The sequence below is a fragment of the Electrona antarctica genome (assembly GCF_951216825.1).
Source record: "Electrona antarctica genome assembly, chromosome: 24".
NCBI lineage: Eukaryota > Metazoa > Chordata > Actinopteri > Myctophiformes > Myctophidae > Electrona > Electrona antarctica.
Window position 1 is genome coordinate 32,572,936 of NC_136803.1, and position 23,757 is coordinate 32,596,692.

General features: G+C 42.5%; 1 pseudogene across 1 annotated transcript in view; it reads right to left on the minus strand.

Annotated features, from left to right (window-relative positions):
- Positions 1-7,298: 7,298 nt before the first annotated feature.
- The window catches only part of LOC306917639 (laminin subunit beta-1-like), a 54,943-nt pseudogene continuing 38,484 nt past the window's right edge, over positions 7,299-23,757 (minus strand). The window contains exons 17-18 of the transcript in view: positions 8,317-8,405; positions 7,299-7,412 (exon numbers count right to left, since the gene is read on the minus strand). The product of the transcript in view is annotated as a laminin subunit beta-1-like (transcript). The remainder of the gene's footprint in view (positions 7,413-8,316; positions 8,406-23,757) is intronic.

Here is a 23,757-nt window from a genome sequence, read left to right on the forward strand (position 1 = left end):
TCTGGTCTGAATGCTTCCCTAAACGCTGTTTCAATCTGACTGACCTCATGTTCATTACTGGCCTTTCCACTGTCTACCTTTGTGATGTAGACCTCTCTTAAGACCTGATTAAGAGGCTTGTTTGGAGTTTGACCGATGTCTGTCCACTCTTCCAAACACTTCAACTCCTCCTTAAGATAAGACTTGAGTTGTTGAGTTTCTAAATGACAAAGAAAATAAAAAAATAAAAGATAAAACAGACAGCATCATTAACTCATTTATTGCGGCTAGCTGTTAGCATAAATCCCAGTTCCAGGTGCCACCATACGCGTTCACTTTAAAAGTCGGAGTTTGCCCACCCCGCCACCCCCCACACACACACTCGCTACACACACTCGAATATCATTAGCACAAGCACTCACTGTTTACCTTTCGTTAGAAGCTTTTACATGGCGGGAGCGTCGCGGTAAAAAGGCAAAAATTTAATCCGAAATTTGGATGGCAGAAGATCCACCAAGTACATATATGGAGTGAGAACAGTATCAAAAGTGTCACGGTAAATCTTACATATTTGTAACTCACAAGTTCAGATTTGCAACTCACGTGAGTGAACTCACAGGTTCACATTTGTGTTTTGTATCCACAAGTTCAGATTTGTGTTTTGTATCTGTATTTCGCATCTGTGTTTTGTATCCGTGTTTCGCATCTGTGTTTTGTATTTGTGTTTTGTATTTGTGTTTTGTATCTGTAATTTGCATCTGTGTTTTGTATTTGTGTTTTGTATTTGTGTTTTGTATCTGTAATTTGCATCTGTGTTTTGTATCCGTGTTTCGCATCTGTGTTTGAAACACAAATACAAAACACAGTTGTGAAACACAGATACAAAACACAGATGCAAATTACAGATACAAAACACAAATACAAAACACAAATACAAAACACAGATGCGAAACACGGATACAAAACACAAAACACAAATCTGAATTTGTGGATACAAAACACAAATGTGAACCTGTGAGTTCACTCACGTGAGTTGCAAATCTGAACTTGTGAGTTACAAATCTGTGAGATCTTTGAGACTGTGCTAAAACTCTGCTGCTCTACTATTGAGACTCTTCTGACATTGGGCGTTAACGAACGTCATCATTGGCTGAGGGAATCTGTCAATCATTCTGATTGACAGATTCCTCGGCCAATCAGATCGGTCCGCCTTCAGCCAATCCTATGGCTCTAATGCCCTGGGGGCACACTGGTCCAAAGCTCTAATGCCCTATGGTGGGGGCACGCTGGTCCATAGCCCTAACGCCCTATGGTGGGGGGCACGCTGGTCCATAGCTCTAATGCCCTATGGTGGGGGGCACGCTGGTCCATAGCTCTAATGCCCTATGGCTGGGGGCACGCTGGTCCATAGCTCTAACGCCCTATGGTGGGGGGCACGCTGGTCCATAGCTCTAATGCCCTATGGTGGGGGGCACGCTGGTCCATAGCTCTAATGCCCTATGGTGGGGGCACGCTGGTCCATAGCCCTAACGCCCTATGGTGGGGGCACGCTGGTCCATAGCCCTAACGCCCTATGGTGGGGGCACGCTGGTCCATAGCCCTAACGCCCTATGGTGGGGGCACGCTGGTCCATAGCCCTAACGCCCTATGGTGGGGGCACGCTGGTCCATAGCCCTAACGCCCTATGGTGGGGGCACGCTGGTCCATAGCCCTAACGCCCTATGGTGGGGGCACGCTGGTCCATAGCCCTAACGCCCTATGGTGGGGGCACGCTGGTCCATAGCCCTAACGCCCTATGGCGGGGGGCACGCTGGTCCATAGCCCTAACGCCCTATGGTGGGGGCACGCTGGTCCATAGCCCTAACGCCCTATGGTGGGGGCACGCTGGTCCATAGCCCTAACGCCCTATGGTGGGGGCACGCTGGTCCATAGCCCTAACGCCCTATGGTGGGGGCACGCTGGTCCATAGCCCTAACGCCCTATGGTGGGGGCACGCTGGTCCATAGCCCTAACGCCCTATGGCGGGGGGCACGCTGGTCCATAGCCCTAACGCCCTATGGTGGGGGCACGCTGGTCCATAGCCCTAACGCCCTATGGTGGGGGCACGCTGGTCCATAGCCCTAACGCCCTATGGTGGGGGCACGCTGGTCCATAGCCCTAACGCCCTATGGTGGGGGCACGCTGGTCCATAGCCCTAACGCCCTATGGTGGGGGCACGCTGGTCCATAGCCCTAACGCCCTATGGCGGGGGGCACGCTGGTCCATAGCCCTAACGCCCTATGGTGGGGGCACGCTGGTCCATAGCCCTAATGCCCTATGGTGGGGGCACGCTGGTCCATAGCCCTAACGCCCTATGGCGGGGGGCACGCTGGTCCATAGCCCTAACGCCCTATGGTGGGGGCACGCTGGTCCATAGCCCTAATGCCCTATGGTGGGGGCACGCTGGTCCATAGCCCTAACGCCCTATGGTGGGGGCACGCTGGTCCATAGCCCTAACGCCCTATGGCGGGGGGCACGCTGGTCCATAGCCCTAATGCCCTATGGTGGGGGCACGCTGGTCCATAGCCCTAACGCCCTATGGCGGGGGGCAAGCTGGTCCATAGCCCTAACGCCCTATGGCGGGGGGCACGCTGGTCCATAGCCCTAATGCCCTATGGTGGGGGCACGCTGGTCCATAGCCCTAACGCCCTATGGCGGGGGGCACGCTGGTCCATAGCCCTAACGCCCTATGGCGGGGGGCACGCTGGTCCATAGCCCTAACGCCCTATGGCGGGGGGCACGCTGGTCCATAGCCCTAACGCCCTATGGCGGGGGGCACGCTGGTCCATAGCCCTAACGCCCTATGGCGGGGGGCACGCTGGTCCATAGCCCTAACGCCCTATGGCGGGGGGCACGCTGGTCCATAGCCCTAACGCCCTATGGTGGGGGGCATGCTGGTCCATAGCCCTAACGCCCTATGGCGGGGGGCACGCTGGTCCATAGCCCTAACGCCCTATGGCGGGGGGCACGCTGGTCCATAGCTCTAACGCCCTATGGCTGGTCCATTAGATTGCAGGGCATTAAGTGTCCTCCAATGACACAACTGTGAACCTGTGAGTTCACTCACGTGAGTTGCAAATCTGAACTTGTGAGTTACAAATATGTAAGATTTACCGTGACACTTTTGATACTGTTCTCACTCAATAAGTACAGCTCTCCTGGATTCCGATTTATGGACATTTGAAAATCATCCTTTCAACTGCTTTACACGGTTGATTATATTTTCAATCCCATAGCTGGAGCGGTGGGGCGTTGCCATAGCAACCGGATCAATGTTAAAAGCTGCCGTGGGACATTGGGGTCCGTATATATATACAGACCTGGGATATGATGTCCCCTATCGACGGGGTCCGTATATATATACAGACCTGGGATATGACGTCCCCTAGCATCGGGGTCCGTATATATATACAGACCTGGGATATGACGTCCCCTAGCGTCGGGGTCCGTATATATATACAGACCTGGGATATGACGTCCCCTAGCGTCGGGGTCCGTATATATATACAGACCTGGGATATGACGTCCCCTATCGTCGGGGTCCGTATATATATACGGACCTGGGATATGACGTCCCCTAGCGTCGGGGTCCGTATATATATACAGACCTGGGATATGACGTCCCCTAGCGCCGGGGTCTGTATATATATATACAGACCTGGGATATGACGTCCCCTAGCGCCGGGGTCTGTATATATATATACAGACCTGGGATATGACGTCCCCTAGCGCCGGGGTCTGTATATATATATACAGACCTGGGATATGATGTCCCCTATCGACGGGGTCTGTATATATATATATACAGACCTGGGATATGACGTCCCCTAGCGTCGGGGTCCGTATATATATACAGACCTGGGATATGACGCCCCCTAGCGTCGGGGTCCGTATATATACGGACATGGGAAAGAAATAATTAAGTGTCCTCCAATGACAGGACTCGTTAAATCTGAAGTTAAAAGTGCAATTGTTTGTCTGCTGTTGTAGCCATTTAACTGTGGTAACATGTTCCATTCTTTCACTTGAGAACAGATTCATTATTGACCATATTTGTGTCAGGTGTAATATAGGGCCACAGAACACTACCTGTCACACCTGTTCCCCTCCCCTTTTCCCTCTACAACAAATCTCTTTTCTGAAACTAGCCAATGAAAAAGCTTGCAAGTTACAAGGCATTGTGACATAATGTATTGTGAGCTTGTAAAAGTAATTTTAGCTGGTTCATGTGGTTAATGAAAAAGTGGCTTTTCAAATATTTCTAAAATAAGGACTAGTGCAAGTGAAGTAATGTACACACCTTTCATGCTGTATTGAGGCATTTTATGTTTACATGTATTAACCCATTTAGAGTTTAAGACCGTAGGTTGTGTACACACGTCCTAGCGCATTTTCATTGATATCAAACGAGAGAAAAATATTCTGATATATATATATTTTTTGTGGGGGGTTGGCCCATATCTGCGCGGCACCCCGAGCTGCTATTTTGAAAGAAATCCCGGCTGATTGTGTTAAGGGGCAGAACGGCTTATGGTCCCTCATTGTCTTCTTCTTCTTCTTCTTCTTCCACCAAAAATTGTAGTTCTGGATTAACTGTGCAGTCGGTTTGGAAAAAAGCTTAAACCTGATTTTCTGCCAAGGATTTTTTAGCAATGTGTGTGAAACTCTCTACACACAATCTAATTGATCTGGGCATTCTTCTTTTCCTTTGGGCTTTTCCCTTCGGGGGTCGCCACAGCGAATCATCTGCCTCCATCTCACCCCGTCCTCTGCCTCCTCTTCTCTCACACCAACTAACTTCATGCCCTCTTTCACTACATCCATAAATTGTCTCTTTGGTCTTCCTCTAGGACTCCTGCCTGGCAGTTCCAACCTCAACATAATATCCTTCTACCAATATACTCACTATCTCTCCTCTGATCCTATCCATCCTTATTATAGTAGAGTCACAAACTAATGTTCTGTGACCATCCTCTGGGAACAATGTTGTGATGATTGATGACCTCTGTGGACCCTTTATAAAAGATTTACCCCCAGGTCCCTCGCAAAAAGAGGGCCAAATTCAAAATGGCGCCCAGCGCCATAGCCAAACATGAACTTTTGATCCAGATGACCTAGAATCATGTATGAAGACGCTTTTTCATACAAGTCAACCATGAGGATTCCAAATCTTTAAGATTTTAATCATAAAACCTCGTTTTGGCCCTGAACTTCAAGATGGCCGCCATCCAACAGTGAAAACTTTTGAATATGAAAGTAATTTATTTGGGGTTTGTAATTCACTGGTTTCTGAATCAGCAGATTCAGATGACTCCACCCTCCTCCTCTGTGCAGCATCATCATCCTCCTCCTCATCCTCCTCACTCTCAACTTATTCGTCCTCTTCAACTGGCCCTGGTGCAGGTAGGTGTGTTGGGAGAGAAGGACGACAGCGACCACCCACCAACTCCCAACCATGTCCGAGGGGCGAGGGGTGGTGCTTCAGTGTGGGGTGGAGCACTAGATATGACAAGTAGTTGGCACAGGCTATCTGCATCTGAAGGGAGATGGATACATTATTTTGTCTTCATTGTCTTCCACTTGGCAGCACAGGCTTCAGCCATGGTGCTACTCTTCTTGTCTAGATGACCTGTCTCATGAATGCAAAGAGCTCTTGTTCTACCTCCTTCTCAAGGTCAAGGCTACAGTAAAACCTGAGTTGGCATCACAGCCTGTAAAACAGTGTAGCTGCACAATGCAGTCTGCCATCTCTTTTGTCAGCAGGCCACAACAGAGGACTGTCTCTTTGTTTCTCTTGATGCATGCCAGGGAGCTGCCATGAGATGACCAATGCTGCAACATAGACATTGGTATTAGCTGTATCAATAGCAATAGGGCCACTATAGCCTGACTGCCGCAGACCTGCATAAACAGTGAAGAGGATGGTGTCAGCTTCAGACTGCTCAATGCTGCAGTCTTCCATCGGTTGTTGTGTTGACAAGTTGATGCAATGTGGGCCAACAGAGTAGACAATCTCTGGATTCACATTCTGTGCCAGGTCTGTGAGGTACAGTAGCTGCATATTATTATTATTTTTAGCAACTGCTCCACACTACACAGTAGTGTTTTGAATGCCTTGGCAGAGGGGAAGGGGTGATTCAATGTCATATACGTGTTGGGTACATGTGCCTTCATCTCGCCCATCATCTTTGAGTATGCTGCATCGTATAGGGTCATTCACACAGATGATACGGTGAGCATCACAAAGGCAGGCAAGGATGATGGATGACAACTTGTGGACATAGGCTTATAGACTTATATGGGCTGCCTTCTTGTGTCTGCCGATCTTCCGCTGATGGAGTTTCCATCCTCCAAATCATGCCCATGTCGATGAGAGTGACATAGGGTTCTTTGATATATAATTTGGAGAGATAGCTTCTGGATGAGCTTGCTCTTCTTTGTCTTCCTGTATGTGCCATTTGGGTTGAATAAGGCCACACATTCCTCAACAACACAATGTTCCAGCAACTCGGGGGGGCGTGGCAAGTTGACTGTCTTAACCAGGTTGATCACTGCTTTGAGAGTACTTCTTTCCATTTCAGCAGCTCTTGCCTTCAGTTCCTCGCCGGGCATCTCTACGCATGCATGCTTGGAAAATGTCAAATGTTTGCTCAAACTTATTCTCACTAAACACCCAGTCCTGCAAGAAGATGTTCAACTTTTCGGGTGGCAAGAGTGTTGTGAGCCGCTCTTATGCGGGCCACATTGTTAACATTTCTGGAGTGCACCAGCAGCTGATTTTCATTTTGGAGGATGAAGCCAGCATGACTTAATTTTGCTGCCCTTGTTCATGTACATTCAATGCACATGTCCAGGCCATGTTAGAATAGTGGTTACCTGTGATGGACTGAGTGAAGTTAGTACGAAGGAAGGCAACCTGCAACCAGCAAGGAGAGCTGTCAGCATCGCCCAGAAGTCAGGCAGCCACCTTCCATACTTATTGTTGTCGTATGCTACCATCCACGGCAGCATATAACACGCAGAGAGCAGACATATACTCTTCCCAGTTGCAGATATGGGATGCATGCACATTCTGCATTAGCGCATCTGTCATAGACAGGAAGTCCCTCCAGTAGTCTGCCTTGCCACTGAATTGGGAGAAAAGGTTGCTGATGAGATTCTTGAGATCAGCATCATCCTCCAGTGCTGCATGAACAGCAACTATGGGAGAGAAATATCAAGATTCTCTCGTCTCCTCTGTTGGATATCATTGGCCAGCTGACTTATAATTGCCTCAAAGATCAGTCTTTCAGCGCACAATCAACACATCCCTCAGCAATGACTCCTCCCGCGACAAGTATATCTCCTAGCTCACTCCCCTTGTAGCGCTTGTTGATGGCACTCATCATCACACACTGCATGTGTATGGAAAGGACCAAGAAAGGGCACGATGTCATGGTACTTGTCTTCGTCCTCTGCCTTGAGCAGAGTGATGTACACAAGATGATCTCCCAGTAAAAAGGCAAATGGAATGCATTTTGTGATACCTGCACCAGGGCCAGTTGAAGAGGACGAGGAGGTTGAGAGTGAGGAGGATGAGGAGGATGATGCACAGAGGAGGAGGCTGGAGTCATCTAAATCTGATGATTCAGAAACCAGTGACACAGAATGCTCTGACACATGTTTTGTGTCTGTAAAATGTACAAACCCCAAATAAATGACTCTCCTATTCAGTTTTCACTCTGCTGGATGGCTGCCATCTTGAATTTCGGGGTCCAAAACAAGGTCTTATGATTAAAATGGTGTCTGATGTGGAATCCTCATGGTTGACTTGTATGAAAAAGCCGGGCGACATTTTGAATGTGGCCCTCTAGCAAAAAAATGCAAAAATGCCAGGATTTTTGCGAGGGACCTGGGGGCAAAATCTTTTATAAAGGGTCCACAGAGATCAAATCAATCATCAAAACATTGTTCCCAGAGGATGGTCACAGAACCTTAGTTTGTGACTCTACTATTACTCATAGAGAGAACCTCAACATTTTAGTATCTGCTACCTCCAGCTCTGTTTCCTGTCTTTTCTTTGCTGATACAGTCCTATCACACATCACACCTGACACTTTTCTCCACCCATTCCAACCTGCTTACATTTGTTTCTTCACCTCTTTTCCGCACTCTCAGTTGCTGTGAAATGTTGACCCTAAGTACTAAAAGTCCTCCACCTTCTTCACGTCTACTCCCTTACTCTACCTACTCACTGCTCTCACTACAGGTCACAATGTCATCTGCAAACATCATGGTCCATGGGGATTCCTGTCTAACCTCATCTGTCAGCCTGTCCATCCCCATGGCGAACAAGAAGGGGCTCAGTGCTGATCCGTGATGCAGACCCACTTCCACCTTGAGGTCCTCTGTCACACCCATAGCACACCTCACCACTGTCTTACTCCATACTGTACATGTCCTGCACCATTCTAACGTACTTCTCTGTCACTCCAGACCTCCTCAGAGAATACCACAGTTCCTCTCTCTGCACTATAATAATTATGCTTTCTCCAGATCTACAAAGATACAATGCAGCTCCCTCTGACATCTCTGAACTTCTCTGTCAACATCCTCAAAGCAAATATTGCAGTACTCTTCCTTGGCATGAAAGCATACTGCTGCTCAGAAATGCTCTGCCCTTAGTCTAGCTTCCACTACTCTTTCCCATAACTTCATTGTATGGCTCATCAGCTTTATTCCTCTGTAGTTTCCACAAATCTGCTCTTCACCCAGAGTGAAAACAGGCTGGTACTCAGGCTATCTCTGGGTTGTTAATGTCTGTTTTGTATCTGTGTTTCATATGGACTAGTTGTGTGTGAAATAAAGTGTATCATCCATCCTCTCCATCATGTTAAAGCTGGCATACTGCTCTCTAGGGTGTTTCATAACTCACCACTGTTAGCTGAGTCTTCTGATGGAAGTACAGCTCCTGCATGAGAAGAGCAGTAATGAAGTGAGCTCAGTGAGTTGACATAACATTCATGTATTAGGATTCTTGTCATTATCTATGGGGCAAAGACATTCATGTATTGCCAGTGGAACTATCACATGTTCCTGGTAAAAATAAGTATTGAATGTGTCAACCTTTTCCCCAGTAAATATATTTCCAAATATGCTATAATTAACCCGTATGAACAAATCACAATAGGTTCATACGCCAACATAATATTTATGTTGAATGGCACAGGGATATAGAAAATGCTAACTGAAATTAACACATTCACCACCACTGGCGTAAATGTACGTCACATCCAATCCAGCAGTTAAGCACCAATGACCTAAATCTATGTTGCCTGGTCTGGTCTTTATAGTGGTTTATGATAGATCACACTCATGTGCTATATACTGTAGATTAGCTCTGGGTTATTAGGATATAGACTCTATAGCACTCTAGCCTTTTTTCAAATGACTTTATCTCGGATTCCTTTCTCCATCATGTTAAAGCTGTGACTTTCATACTGCTCTCTAGTGTTGTCAGTTAAATCAAATGTTTCATAACTCACCACTGTTAGCTGAGTCTTCTGATGGAAGTACAGCTCCTGCATAAGAAGAGGAGTTGACATAACAGTATGACATTCATGTAATAGGATTCTTGTCATAATCTATGGGACAAAGACGTTTTTTAAGGTAGACCACACCAATGCAACTCATACGGCATGTTAAGGGGGCATTTAGGTTTTTGTCACCATAGTAATTTAGTAAATGCTGCATCCATGGTTTGGAGAGGGCACTTTTCACCAACGGCCAAAAGGGCAGGGGCTGAAGCCCCCTTTCATGTCTATGTGTGCACGTGTGTGATGGCGTATGTATGGGCTTGCAATCAGATGCAGCATTCTGTCGTGACTGTGTGGCCGTACCGTACCATTCGACTGTCAAATACCTAGCCAGACTGTACCAAGTTGTCAAGAAAGAGAGAGGGGTGTGACGTAGAGGTGGGCAAAAAAGATATATCGCAATATATCGCCACAATATTAAAATCAAATCGCAAAGTTATTTATTTATTTATTTAATATTTAATAATGACTAACCGTTATCTGGCTGCAAAGTAGTTTATTGAACTATATATTTGCTTAGAATTGTTTTCAAATGTTCCAGTATAATAGTCTGTAGGGCTGTAGTCCATTGTAGTCCAGTTCTATAGTATAATAGTCTGTAGGGCTGTAGTCCATTGTAGTCCAGTTCTATAGTATAATAGTCTGTAGGGCTGTAGTCCATTGTAGTCCAGTTCTATAGTATAATAGTCTGTAGGGCTGTAGTACATTGTAGTCCAGTTCTATAGTATAATAGTCTGTAGGGCTGTAGTCCATTGTAGTCCAGTTCTATAGTATAATAGTCTGTAGGGCTGTAGTCCAATGTAGTCCAGTTCTATAGTATAATAGTCTGTAGGGCTGTAGTCCATTGTAGTCCAGTTCTATAGTATAATAGTCTGTAGGGCTGTAGTCCAATGTAGTCCAGTTCTATAGTATAATAGTCTGTAGGGCTGTAGTCCATTGTAGTCCAGTTCTATAGTATAATAGTCTGTAGGGCTGTAGTCCATTGTAGTCCAGTTCTATAGTATAATAGTCTGTAGGGCTGTAGTCCAATGTAGTCCAGTTCTATAGTATAATAGTCTGTAGGGCTGTAGTCCAATGTAGTCCAGTTCTATAGTATAATAGTCTGTAGGGCTGTAGTCCATTGTAGTCCAGTTCTATAGTATAATAGTCTGTAGGGCTGTAGTCCAATGTAGTCCAGTTCTATAGTATAATAGTCTGTAGGGCTGTAGTCCAATGTAGTCCAGTTCTATAGTATAATAGTCTGTAGGGCTGTAGTCCATTGTAGTCCAGTTCTATAGTATAATAGTCTGTAGGGCTGTATAGTCCATTGTAGTCCAGGAAGAACTGACATTCTGTACTGTGATGTGTGTGACAAAACACACTCCAACATCATGTGTATTATGTCCTCGACTTCATTAAAATAGGATCTGGGTGAATAATCTGTAAAGTTGCCTGTAAAGTTTCTTTGAATGTTTTCCTTTCTTGACAATGCATTGCATTACATTATTCTCATTATGAACATCCATGTATATGTATGATTTCATTAAAGATGGAGTGCCACAATTTTTTTTCCCACCCCAAAACATGATCATCAGGTATTATTATAATATAAGGAGGAAGAACTTTTCCCAAAAAGTGTACAGTATTTGTACACTAGTTCATTAAGTATGCCTGGTTTGCCTGGTGGGTGGTGATGGGTGGTGATCCACCTGAACTGAAGCCGCACCCACAGCTGTAGTTGTATGATAAAGGGGGAGGGGTTAGGGGAGGAGCTGATAGTGTGATGTCACTATATTACTGTTTATTTAATTGGCCCGTTTGACTGTCAAGGGTTCAGCCTCCAAGAAGAAACCCTAAATACAAAGTTAATACACCATTGCACATAAAAACGACTCCAGGGTGTCTAATGAAGTAGGGGAGAGCCGCCATGGTTGTAACACTTTGCACATTTCACTCTTTTACTCAGAGATCCGTTTATCTACATATGTAATATGTTTAGGCAACGGACCTACACATGTCTGCTAACATAAACCACTTCAAGTTTTTCAATTGATAAAACAGGTCGGGAGTTATTAAACCGAACGTGGACACTGTTCCAGTGTTACATTTGCAGATTAATTGTAACGGCATGCGCGATAAATGTAACAACGCTAAAAAACATCATTAAACATATCGTTTTCAGCTTAAAGCAATTATATTTCATTGAAGCAACTCCTTAACATTGTTTTCATACCATGGATGTGATAAGAAAATGTATCAAACATAAGGGAATTATTAAATAGTACCGTGTGTACCAGTTTGGGCGTTTGAGTCAGTTCAATGGGAAAATACATTGATTACACAACAAAGTTTGATTGATTGAGTTGTACAATGTTATACAACCCTAAACTAATTTAGAATACACTCTGTAATGAAAGACAGCTGACTGAACATAATATTGTGGCCAATATGTCAAATATGTAAATATTACATATAATGGTATGGCGTGTGTTACAATTGACCCACTTTTGCAAGTTGTTCTTTGGCGTTGCTTACAGACCAGAATGAACGTGCATTCCGTATAAACACGATGCAAACTAATGAAGAACATAAGCATGAAGACATCCATGTGGATTTGTATTCACCAACATCAAAGAAAATAATTGTAGCCCACATATACTCCAGGTGTAACATTTTATGCATTTGGCGGCTCTCCCCTACTGTCACCTCATAGACACATGAAAAACTGGAAAAATACAAAAATTGTGGCACTCCATCTTTAAGACATATTGATGCAATATTGTTGAATATGATAATGCATAACCAATTGCTCCTTGTTGATAGCAGGTGGTCCTGATAGTAGCTGAGGAAAGCCATTCTGGCCCAAACGTGTCCACTCTATGGGACTGCTACTATGAATAATATTGAGGTTGTAAAAAATAATAATAATTTAGTTGTACATGTGTTCTTACCAAGGCTCACCAGCAGGTGGGGCACATGTTGTTCAAGGGCACTGTAAAACGCTGCTCTGATACGAGGTCCACCTTTATCTATCCCGCCTGTGTACAGTTCCCTCATTTGGTCCATGGTTGTCTTCTCAGCTTTAATCCTGGCATAGTGCTCAGGATGGACCATTTTTCCTAGACTGTCTACTATAGGCATGACCATGGAAACCTTTTGAATAAACGCTGCCCTGTGCTGGATCACAAAATGGGCTGTTTGCAAGAGAAAGAGAGAGTTAAATGTATCACAGGCAATATGTATTTAGAAACATAAAGCTATCTGCATTTCTACATCCTCACATGCATAGTGTAACAACTGTGTATTTGGTATATCTTTATGTATAAAGCTCACCTTTTTCTGCATTCTTTTTGTCTGAAGTCAAGCTGACAACAGCATCCTGTTGTACAAAGTCATGTTATTTCAATCATATCATCCCTGAAGCACTATTAAACAATATCATGTCTTGTATGGTATTCACTACATTAGTGGTTTTACACCTACAACCAACCACCTGCATTTTTGGTGCTATATTTTATATACCTGTAGACTAGTAATATCCCATTTGTTGTTTTTGATTGATTGATTGATTGATTGATTGATTGATTGAAATATGTATTAACAGTTTGCAGAATTACAGTACATTTCAAGCACAACACAATACTGTTAACTCTGAGCGGACGACACCATAAAGCACTACACTTAGGGTATTAGGGCCCAACATTTTCAAAATGGTAAAAAGGGGAAAAAAGGGGGAAAAAACATATACAGTGAGGGGAAACGGGGGTGGGTGGAGGAATCAGATTTTACGGGGTCCAGTTTCTAATTGCAGCCACCCATAGGTGCCTTTTGAGAGCGGTTTTGATGGAGTCAAGGGATTTGCATGTCTTAATGACTGTTGGTAGGGCGTTCCACATGTTGGTGGCATAGGAGCGAAATTAGTCCCTTGTTTGTGCAGAATCTGGGTTGCACATGGTTTGTTGAACTCCCTCTGGTGATGTGGGTGTCGACTATGTTGACATTAAAGAAGTATTTAGACAGGTGTATCTTGGTGGTGTATCGAATCTTGTGGACCAGACCCATTGCAATATGCTGTACTATGCTTTTCTATTTTTAATGCAGAAATATTTATGAATATCCAATATAATATCCAAACCTGTATGTGTAAAACACAGACAGTAAAGCTACAGTCATGATGTGTGTGGTCATCTGAAAGCTGTCTGAGGACAAACATTGAAGATTTTTACCTGCTCTGAGGAACCTGCAGTTTCTCCAGGATTAACTTCATCCACTCTGGACTCCATCTCTTCACACTGCTGTGGAAAGAGGTGTCCATGTCATTACTGAGGAAACTGTGTGTGTGTGTGTGTGTGTGTGTGTGTGTGTGTGTGTGTGTGTGTGTGTGTGTGTGTGTGTGTGTGTGTGTGTGTGTGTGTGTGTGTGTGTGTGTGTGTGTGTGCGTGCGTGCGTGAGTGCGTGCGTGCGTGCGTGCGTGCGTGCGTGCGTGCGTGCGTGCGTGCGTGCGTGCGTGCGTGCGTGTGAGCTAGGGCTGGGATTTGTTCGATGTTAACGCTTCCTTACCGGATCCCTCTTAACGGTTCCGGTTCCTAACGGTTCCCTTAACGGTTCCCTTAACGGTTCCTAATATATTTTTCCCCCTATTTCTCTGACATACATTATGCTTATATTATAACTAATAACCTAACCAAGTACATAATAAACACAAATTCAGTTATTGTAATTGCACTTTACAAATTATGAGGTGGCACTATTATTTAAACTTCACCACCAGCAGCTAGCCACCACAACAATATTGTTGCAATTTGTACTGTATATTGAAATTTGTACTGTATATTAAATATACAGTACAGATTGCAATAATGATATTGTCGTGGTGACAAATGTTGTGTCTTTAATGTTCAGATTAATTAATTCAGATTGTCGGAACCGGGTCTGAAACGGACCCGGTTCCGAATCCCAACCCTGGTGTGAGCGTGCGTGTGAGTGTGCGTGAAAGAGAGACCGACCAATACAGAACAAGCTTATCACAGGGTGAGATCTGCTGAGCCTTTAGAATGATACCTAACAACTGACCAGGTAGCTGACCAATCAGTGCAAGACAAAATGCCAACAATCACATTATTTTGTCATTTCAAACCCTTAAACTGATGCCGAATATAGCAGATCTACAAGCTTGTAAATCGACTATTTTTGGTTCTCCACTAAGATATATCAGGCATAGGTCTTACTAGATTTAGAGGCCCCAACCTCTATACTATGTATCTAAATGGGACTGCATTTATATAGCACCTTCCTCCGAAGCACTTTACAATGTACTTCTCATTCACATCAATGGTGGAGGAAACCATGCAAGGCACCAACCACTAAAGGCACAAGGAATTTGCACACTCACGCACAAACACACACACACAGACAGACTGTGCGGGCACAAATAATTGTCTCTCACGCACGCACGCACACACGCACACACACACACACACGCGCACACACGCATACACACACCCACACACACACACACACACACACACACACACACACACACACACACACACACACACACACACACACACACACCTTTGTACAGTACCAGAACGGTTGACTCATGGGTACACTGTAGTATGGTTTTCACCGGCACAAAAAAACGAGAACATATAACACCAGTTTTAGCTGAACTTCACTGGCTCCCTGTCATTTTTAGAATAGATTTTAAGATTATTTTATTTAATAGTCTGCCCTTCAATATAAAAAATGCAAACTCTGTTGAGTCTTTTAAATCACTTCTTAAAACACATTTTTATTATTTGGCTTTTAATCGCACCTAATGTTTGTTTTGTTTTATTGCACTTTCGTTATTGTGGCATTAATTACTGATGTTTTTGTTTTTGTTGTTGTGGTATAAATTGTTGATGTTTTTGTCTCACCCTGTACAGCACTTTGGTCAATTTTGATTGTTTTAAATGTGCTTTATAAATAAAGTTTGATTTGATTTGATGGTTTGGGCTGTAGATCAAATAAGTATAACAACCGTTACAGTGACATTCACTCTGGACTTTACAAATGAACTGGAACAGCACCAATAATAATAATAATAATAATAATAATAATACAGTCAAAAATGTATTCTAATCGCCTGCATAAAACAAAAGGTCATTTACTAAAGCCATTTACTAATTATGAAAAAAGTCGAGACGTACAGTAGCCTATTTGGAATTGAATTGTTATATGTTCAAATGGTTTATTGGCGCTTTAACAAAACTACCATACCAAATATATTGTAGGCTACAACTGTAATAAAATACCAATAATGGAAGTCAATAATGAAAGTAGCTATTCTTAATAATAAACTCAATGTGTTAAGTGATATACTGTAGTGTACTGTAGTAGTGACACAAGTCCACACCCACAACACCAGAGGGAGTGCAACGAACCATGTACAACCCAGATTCGGCACGAACAAGGGACTAAATTATTTTCGCTCCTATGCCACCAAAATGTGGAACGCCCTACCAACAGTCATTAAGACATGCAAATCCCTTGACTCCTTCAAAACCGCTCTCAAAGGGCACCTACGGATGGCTGCAATTCGAAACTGGCCCCCGTAAAATCTGAATCCCCCCCCACCGCCCCCCCCTTTTTCCCCTCACTGTATATGCTTCTTTCCCCTTTTTACCTCCATTATGATGAATTCCTGTACTGTTCTTTGTCCATATAGAAGTGTCTATTTGTACGTCTCTAAATGTTTTGATGAATTGAACATGGTGGACCCTGTTGTAAACAAGTGTAATGCTTAATTGGGTCGTCCACTCACAGTTAACAGCCTTTGTATTGAGTTTGTGCTTGAAATGTACTGTAATTCTGCAAACTGTTAATAAAATTATCAATCAATCAATCAATCAAGACTGAGACAACAGGAAGAAAAGCAAAGCCAAGTGACAGCTGTGCAAGCCAGTGAAGCCCACATTGACCAATGTGAGCCCCACCCCAAAATGAGTTTGACAAGCATGGTTTAAAATTAAAACAATGTTTTGGCTGAGATTATAACAGATTTAAATACTTTGAATGAGGATAGACACATTCATCATTTTGTGCGTAATTTTCAATTTTAATATGTAACTGTTCCTCAAATAATTCACAATCTTTCTGATACTCGATGCTGGAATTTTTTACATAATTTAATTAATCCTTACTTATTTCAAACTTCTATTGTTATCTGAACAGGCGTCATATGAGTTTTCAGTTTAGTTTCATGTTACTTATATGTGTAAAACACATGATGTGTGTCATCATCTGAAAGCTGTCTGAGGACAAAGGTTGAAGATGTTTACCTAATCTGAGGAACCTTCAGTTTCTCCAGGATCACGTGTGTGTGTGTGTATGTGTGTGTGTGTGTGTGTGTGTGTGTGTGTGTGTGTGTGTGTGTGTGTGTGTGTGTGTGTGTGTGCGCGCGCGTGTGTGTGTGTGTGTGTGTGCTTACAAAATGTGTGTGTGTGTGTGTGTGTGTGTGTGTGTGTGTGTGTGTGCTTACAAAATGTGTGTGTGTGTGTGTGCGTGCGTGCGTGCGTGCGTGCGTGCGTGCATGCGTGCGTGCGTGCGTGCGTGCGTGCGGTTAAAAAAATATGCAAAGCCCCATTTTCAGCAGTTATTTCTTTCGTGTCCTAATGATAAACTGCTGATTCAATTCTAATTGGTTAATTCATTGATAAACCATTACCTGAAATCTGAATTACACCCGAATTATTCTGTTCAACAAATAAATGAATTGTCTTTCCTTGGGTTGAAACTAAGTGAGTGTCATTCTTGCTGCACTATTTAACTTCCCTTTTCTACACCCACATTTTAACCCGGTTTCCTGAGCAATTGTGCTGACATTTTTACCATTGAGCTAATAGAGCCAGGCTGCTTGCTCAGGGGATACGTTGAATCTTATGGAGGCATAAAGCTGCCAAAATTCAATTGAAATGGCAAATACAAAAAGTCAATTGAAATAAGAGAAATGCTTTTTCATTTTCACGTCATTAATGCATTTCTTGGGACAAAAATAAATCTAAAATGCAATAGCATTTAATTTACATTTAATCTACAGATGTGCTCATTCTATGACACAATAGAGAGTATGCGCATGCTTAAAGTGAATGGCACATCGAGTGGCAAATCGAGTGGCAAAGCAACATGCAAAGTGAGTTTAACATTGTTTAATGTTGTTTAATGCAATCTGATATGACTTTTCTGTGTGGATGTCTGGGCTGTCAAGGCCAGAAAGTAGTTTTTTGCCACTTTAAAAAAAATGCCAGCTAATTAGTGGGCAATAATTAAAATGAAAATGCAATTTAGACAATTCAAATGAAATAAGAGAAATGCTTTTTAACCTTCAGATAATGAACACATTTAAGTGAAAATATAATGCAATAGCATTTACATTTCATCTCCAGGTGTGCTCCAGGGGTGGCGGTGGCTCAGGGGTAGAGTGGCTGGATGGCAACCTTGCGGTTGCCAGTTCGAACCCGGGCTCCCCCAGAGTTAGTGTCGATGTGTCCTTGAGCAAGACACTGAACCCCTAATTGCTCCTGATGTGCTGGTTGGTGCCTTGCATGGTTTCCGCTGCCATCGGTGTATGAATATGTGTGTGAATGGGTGAATGTAATGCACATCTATGTAAAGCGCCTTGGATAAAGGCCCTATATAAATGCACCATTTACCATTTTTGCTCATTCTATGACAGAATGAAAAAGCAAAAGCAAATAACATTGCATTTTAATTTTCAAATTGGCGTGTGTACTATTTGAAAATGCAAATGCAATGCGATTTACTTTTGCTTTTTCATTTGGTCATAGAGTGAGCACACTTGGAGATGAAGCAAAAGCAAATCACATTGCATTTTCCTTTTCAAATCGTACACACGCCAATTTGAAAATGAAAATGCAATGTGATTTGCTTTTGCTTCATCTCCATCTTCATTCTATGACCGAATGAAAAAGCAAAAGCAAATCACATTGCATTTTCATTTTCAAGTCGTACACACGCCAATTTGAAAATGCAAATTCAAAGTAAATTGCTTTGGCTTTTTCATTCTGTCGTAGAATGAGCACACCTAGAGATGAAATGTTATTGAAATTTAAGTGAAATTATATTTTCACTTAAATGCGTTCAATATCTGAAGGTTAAAAAGCCTTTCTCTTTCTCTTTCTAAATTGCATTTTCATTGTAATATTGCCCACTAATTCGCTGGGCATTTTTTGAAAATTGAAAATCAAATGATCTTTTAATTGTGTCATAGAATGAGCACATCTAAATGTAAATGCTATTGCATTTTAGATTTATTTTTGTCTCATGAAATGCATTAATGACCTGAAAATGAAAAAGCATTTATCTTATTTCAAATTGACCTTTTGTATTTGCCATTTAATTTGAATTGTGGCAGCTCTTGACCATCAGGTCACAATGTGTGTCAGAGGTGAGACATGACCTTTGACAAAGAATCTGAATGTCTCAAAAGAAGAGCAGGGAGACACAATATACAACCACCTTTGAATTAACACTCTACCAAGAGATAGCCATACCATTTTATTTAGCACAAAAAGCTCAATACTGACAGCCTAGTCTAGATAGTGCATTCATTAATGTATATGTATAGACAATATAGGCCAATACAAAAAACTATATACCAAAATTTCCAAACCACACCCCCGGCTGCCGGACTAATTGTCCCTTCGGACGGGTACAGACATGCGGGATGCAATGCATGTCGGGAGCAACGTGTGATTTGTGATATGTCAGACTTTTGGTGTGTCGGATAAGCGTGTGCACCCCCTTCGGGCTTGGTCCCTTAAAACAAAGTGGCAAGACGCTGAACCCCTAATTGCATTGCCTTGCATGTTTTCGTCTGCCATCGGTGTATGAATGTGTGTGTGTGAAATTAATGCGTGAATGTAATGCACAATCATTGTAAAGCACCTTGGATAAAGGTGCTATAAATGCTTTTACTAATCAGGGCTGCCAATTACACCTACAACCAACCACCTGCATTTTTGGTGCTATATTTTATATACCTGTAGACTAGTAATATCCCATTTGTTGTTTTTGATTGATTGATTGATTGATTGATTGATTGATTGATTGAAATATGTATTAACAGTTTGCAGAATTACAGTACATTTCAAGCACAACACAATACAATACTGTTAACTCTGAGCGGACAACACCATAAAGCACTACACTTAGGGTATTAGGGCCCAACATTTTCATTTCATCAAAACATTTAGAGACATACAAATGGTAAAAAAGGGGAAAAAAGGGGGAAAAAACATATACAGTGAGGGGAAACTGGGGTGGGTGGAGGAATCAGATTTTACGGGGTCCAGTTTCTAATTGCAGCCACCCATAGGTGCCTTTTGAGAGCGGTTTTGATGGAGTCAAGGGATTTGCATGTCTTAATGACTGTTGGTAAGGCGTTCCACATGTTGGTGGCATAGGAGCGAAATGAGTCCCTTGTTTGTGCCGAATCTGGGTTGCACATGGTTTGTTGAACTCCCTCTGGTGATGTGGGTGTCGACTATGTTGACATTAAGGAAGTATTTAGACAGGTGTATCTTGGTGGTGTATCGAATCTTGTGGACCAGACCCATTGCAATATGCTGTACTATGCTTTTCTATTTTTAATGCAGAAACATTTATGAATATCCAATATAATATCCAAACCTGTATGTGTAAAACACAGACAGTAAAGCTACAGTCATGATGTGTGTGGTCATCTGAAAGCTGTCTGAGGACAAACATTGAAGATGTTTACCTGCTCTGAGGAACCTGCAGTTTCTCCAGGATTAACTTCATCCACTCTGGACTCCATCTCTTCACACTGCTGTGGAAAGAGGTGTCCATGTCATTACTGAGGAAACTGTGTGTGTGTGTGCGTGCGTGCGTGCGTGCGTGCGTGCGTGCGTGCGTGCGTGCGTGCGTGCGTGAGCTAGGGCTGGGATTTGTTCGATGTTAACGCTTCCTTACCGGATCCCTCTTAACGGTTCCGGTTCCTAACGGTTCCCTTAACGGTTCCTAATATATTGTTCCCCCTATTTCTCTGACATACATTATGCTTATATTCTAACTAATAACCTAACCAAGTACATAATAAACACAAATTCAGTTATTGTAATTGCACTTTACAAATTATGAGGTGGCACTATTATTTAAACTTCACCACCACCACCACCAGCAGCTAGCCACCACAACAATATAATTGTTGCAATTTGTACTGTATATTGCAATTTGTACTGTATATTAAATATACAGTACAGATTGCAATAATGATATTGTCGTGGTGACAAATGTTGTGTCTTTAATGTTCAGATTAATTAATTCAGATTGTCGGAACCGGGTCTGAAACGGACCCGGTTCCGAATCCCAACCCTGGTGTGAGCGTGCGTGTGAGTGTGCGTGAAAGAGAGACCGACCAATACAGAACAAGCTTATCACTCTCTCCCCATCCATCCAATCCCAGCTAGAGAGGGTGAGATCTGCTGAGCCTTTAGAATGATACCTAACAACTGACCAGGTAGCTGACCAATCAGTGCAAGACAAAATGCCAACAATCACATTATTTTGTCATTTCAAACCCTTAAACTGATGCCGAATATAGCAGATCTACAAGCTTGTAAATCGACTATTTTTGGTGCTCCACTAAGATATATCAGGCATAGGTCTTACTAGATTTAGAGGCCCCAACCTCTATACTATGTATCTAAATGGGACTGCATTTATATAGCACCTTCCTCCGAAGCACTTTACAATGTACTTCTCATTCACATCAATGGTGGAGGAAACCATGCAAGGCACCAACCACTAAAGGCACAAGGAATTTGCACACTCACGCACAAACACACACACACAGACACACACACACACACACACACACACACACACACACACACACACACACACACACACACACACACACACACACACACACCTTTGTACAGTACCAGAACGGTTGACTCATGGGTACACTGTAGTATGGTTTTCACCGGCACAAAAAAACGAGAACATATAACACCAGTTTTAGCTGAACTTCACTGGCTCCCTGTCATTTTTAGAATAGATTTTAAGATTATTTTATTTACTTATAAATCCCTGCACGGCCTAGCCCCCTCTTATTTAACGGAACTTCTCGTCCCTTACACCCCACAAAGGGCACTGAGGTCAACAGACAAGCTGCTCCTGGAAGCTCACAAAACGAACCTCATGGAGTAGGGGCGACCGTGCCTTTGCCTCTGCTGCTCCTAGGCTCTGGAATAGTCTGCCCTTCAATATAAAAAATGCAAACTCTGTTGAGTCTTTTAAATCACTTCTTAAAACACATTTTTATTCTTTGGCTTTTAATCGCACCTAATGTTTGTTTTGTTTTATTGCACTTTCGTTATTGTGGCATTAATTACTGATGTTTTTGTTTTTGTTGTTGTGGTATAAATTGTTGATGTTTTTGTCTCATCCTGTACAGCACTTTGGTCAATTTCGATTGTTTTAAATGTGCTTTATAAATAAAGTTTGATTTGATTTGATGGTTTGGGCTGTAGATCAAAGTAAGTATAACAACCGTCACAGTGACATTCACTCTGGACTTTACAAATGAACTGGAACAGCACCAATAATAATAATAATAATACTACAGTCAAAAATGTATTCTAATCGCCTGCATAAAACAAAAGGTTGTGTAGCCATTTACTAATTATGAAAAAAGTCGAGACGTACAGTAGCCTATTTGGAATTGAATTGTTATATGTTCAAATGGTTTATTGGCGCTTTAACAAAACTACCATACCAAATATATTGTAGGCTACAACTGTAATAAAATACCAATAATGGAAGTCAATAATGAAAGTAGCTATTCTTAATAATAAACTCAATGTGTTAAGTGATATACTGTAGTGTACTGTAGTAGTGACTGAGACAACAGGAAGAAAAGCAAAGCCAAGTGACAGCTGTGTAAGCCAGTGAAGCCCACATTGACCAATGTGAGCCCCACCCCAAAATGAGTTTGACAAGCATGGTTTAAAATTAAAACAATGTTTTGGCTGAGATTATAACAGATTTAAATACTTTGAATGAGGATATAGACACATTCATCATTTTGTGCGTAATTTTCAATTTTAATATGCAACTGTTCCTGAAATAATTCACAATATTTCTGATACTCGATGCTGGAATTTTTTACATAATTTAATTAATCCTTACTTATTTCAAACTTCTATTGTTATCTGAACAGGCGTCATATGAGTTTTCAGTTTAGTTTCATGTTACTGTAGGCTATATGTGTAAAACACATGATGTGTGTCATCATCTGAGGACAAAGGTTGAAGATGTTTACCTAATCTGAGGAACCTTCAGTTTCTCCAGGATCACGTGTGTGTGTGTATGTGTATGTGTATGTGTATGTGTATGTGTATGTGTGTGTGTGTGTGTGTGTGTGTGTGTGTGTGTGTGTGCGCGCGCGCGCACGCGAGTGGGTGTGCTTACAGTGTGTGTGTGTGTGTGTGTGTGTGTGTGCGTGCGTGCGTGCGTGCGTGCGTGCGTGCGTGCGTGCGTGCGTGCGTGCGTGCGTGCGTGTGGTTAAAAAAATGCAAAGCCCCATTTTCAGCAGTTATTTCTTTCGTGTCCTAATGATAAACTGCTGATTCAATTCTAATTGGTTATTTCATTGATAAACCATTACCTGAAATCTGAATTACACCCGCATTATTCTGTTCAACAAATAAATGAATTGTCTTTCCTTGGGTTGAAACTAAGTGAGTGTCATTCTTGCTGCACTATTTAACTTCTCTTTTCTACACCCACATTTTAACCCGGTTTACTGAGCAATTGTGCTGACATTTTTACCATTGAGCTAATAGAGCCAGGCTGCTTGCTCAGGGGATACGTTGAATCATATGGAGGCATAAAGCTGCCAAAATTCAATTGAAATGGCAAATACAAAAAGTCAATTGAAATAAGAGAAATGCTTTTTCATTTTCACGTCATTAATGCATTTCTTGGGACAAAAATAAATCTAAAATGCAATATTATTTAATTTACATTTAATCTACAGATGTGCTCATTCTATGACACAATAGAGAGTATGCGCATGCTTAAAGTGAATGGCACATCGAGTGGCGAATCGAGTGGCAAAGCAACATGCAAAGTGAGTTTAACATTGTTTAAT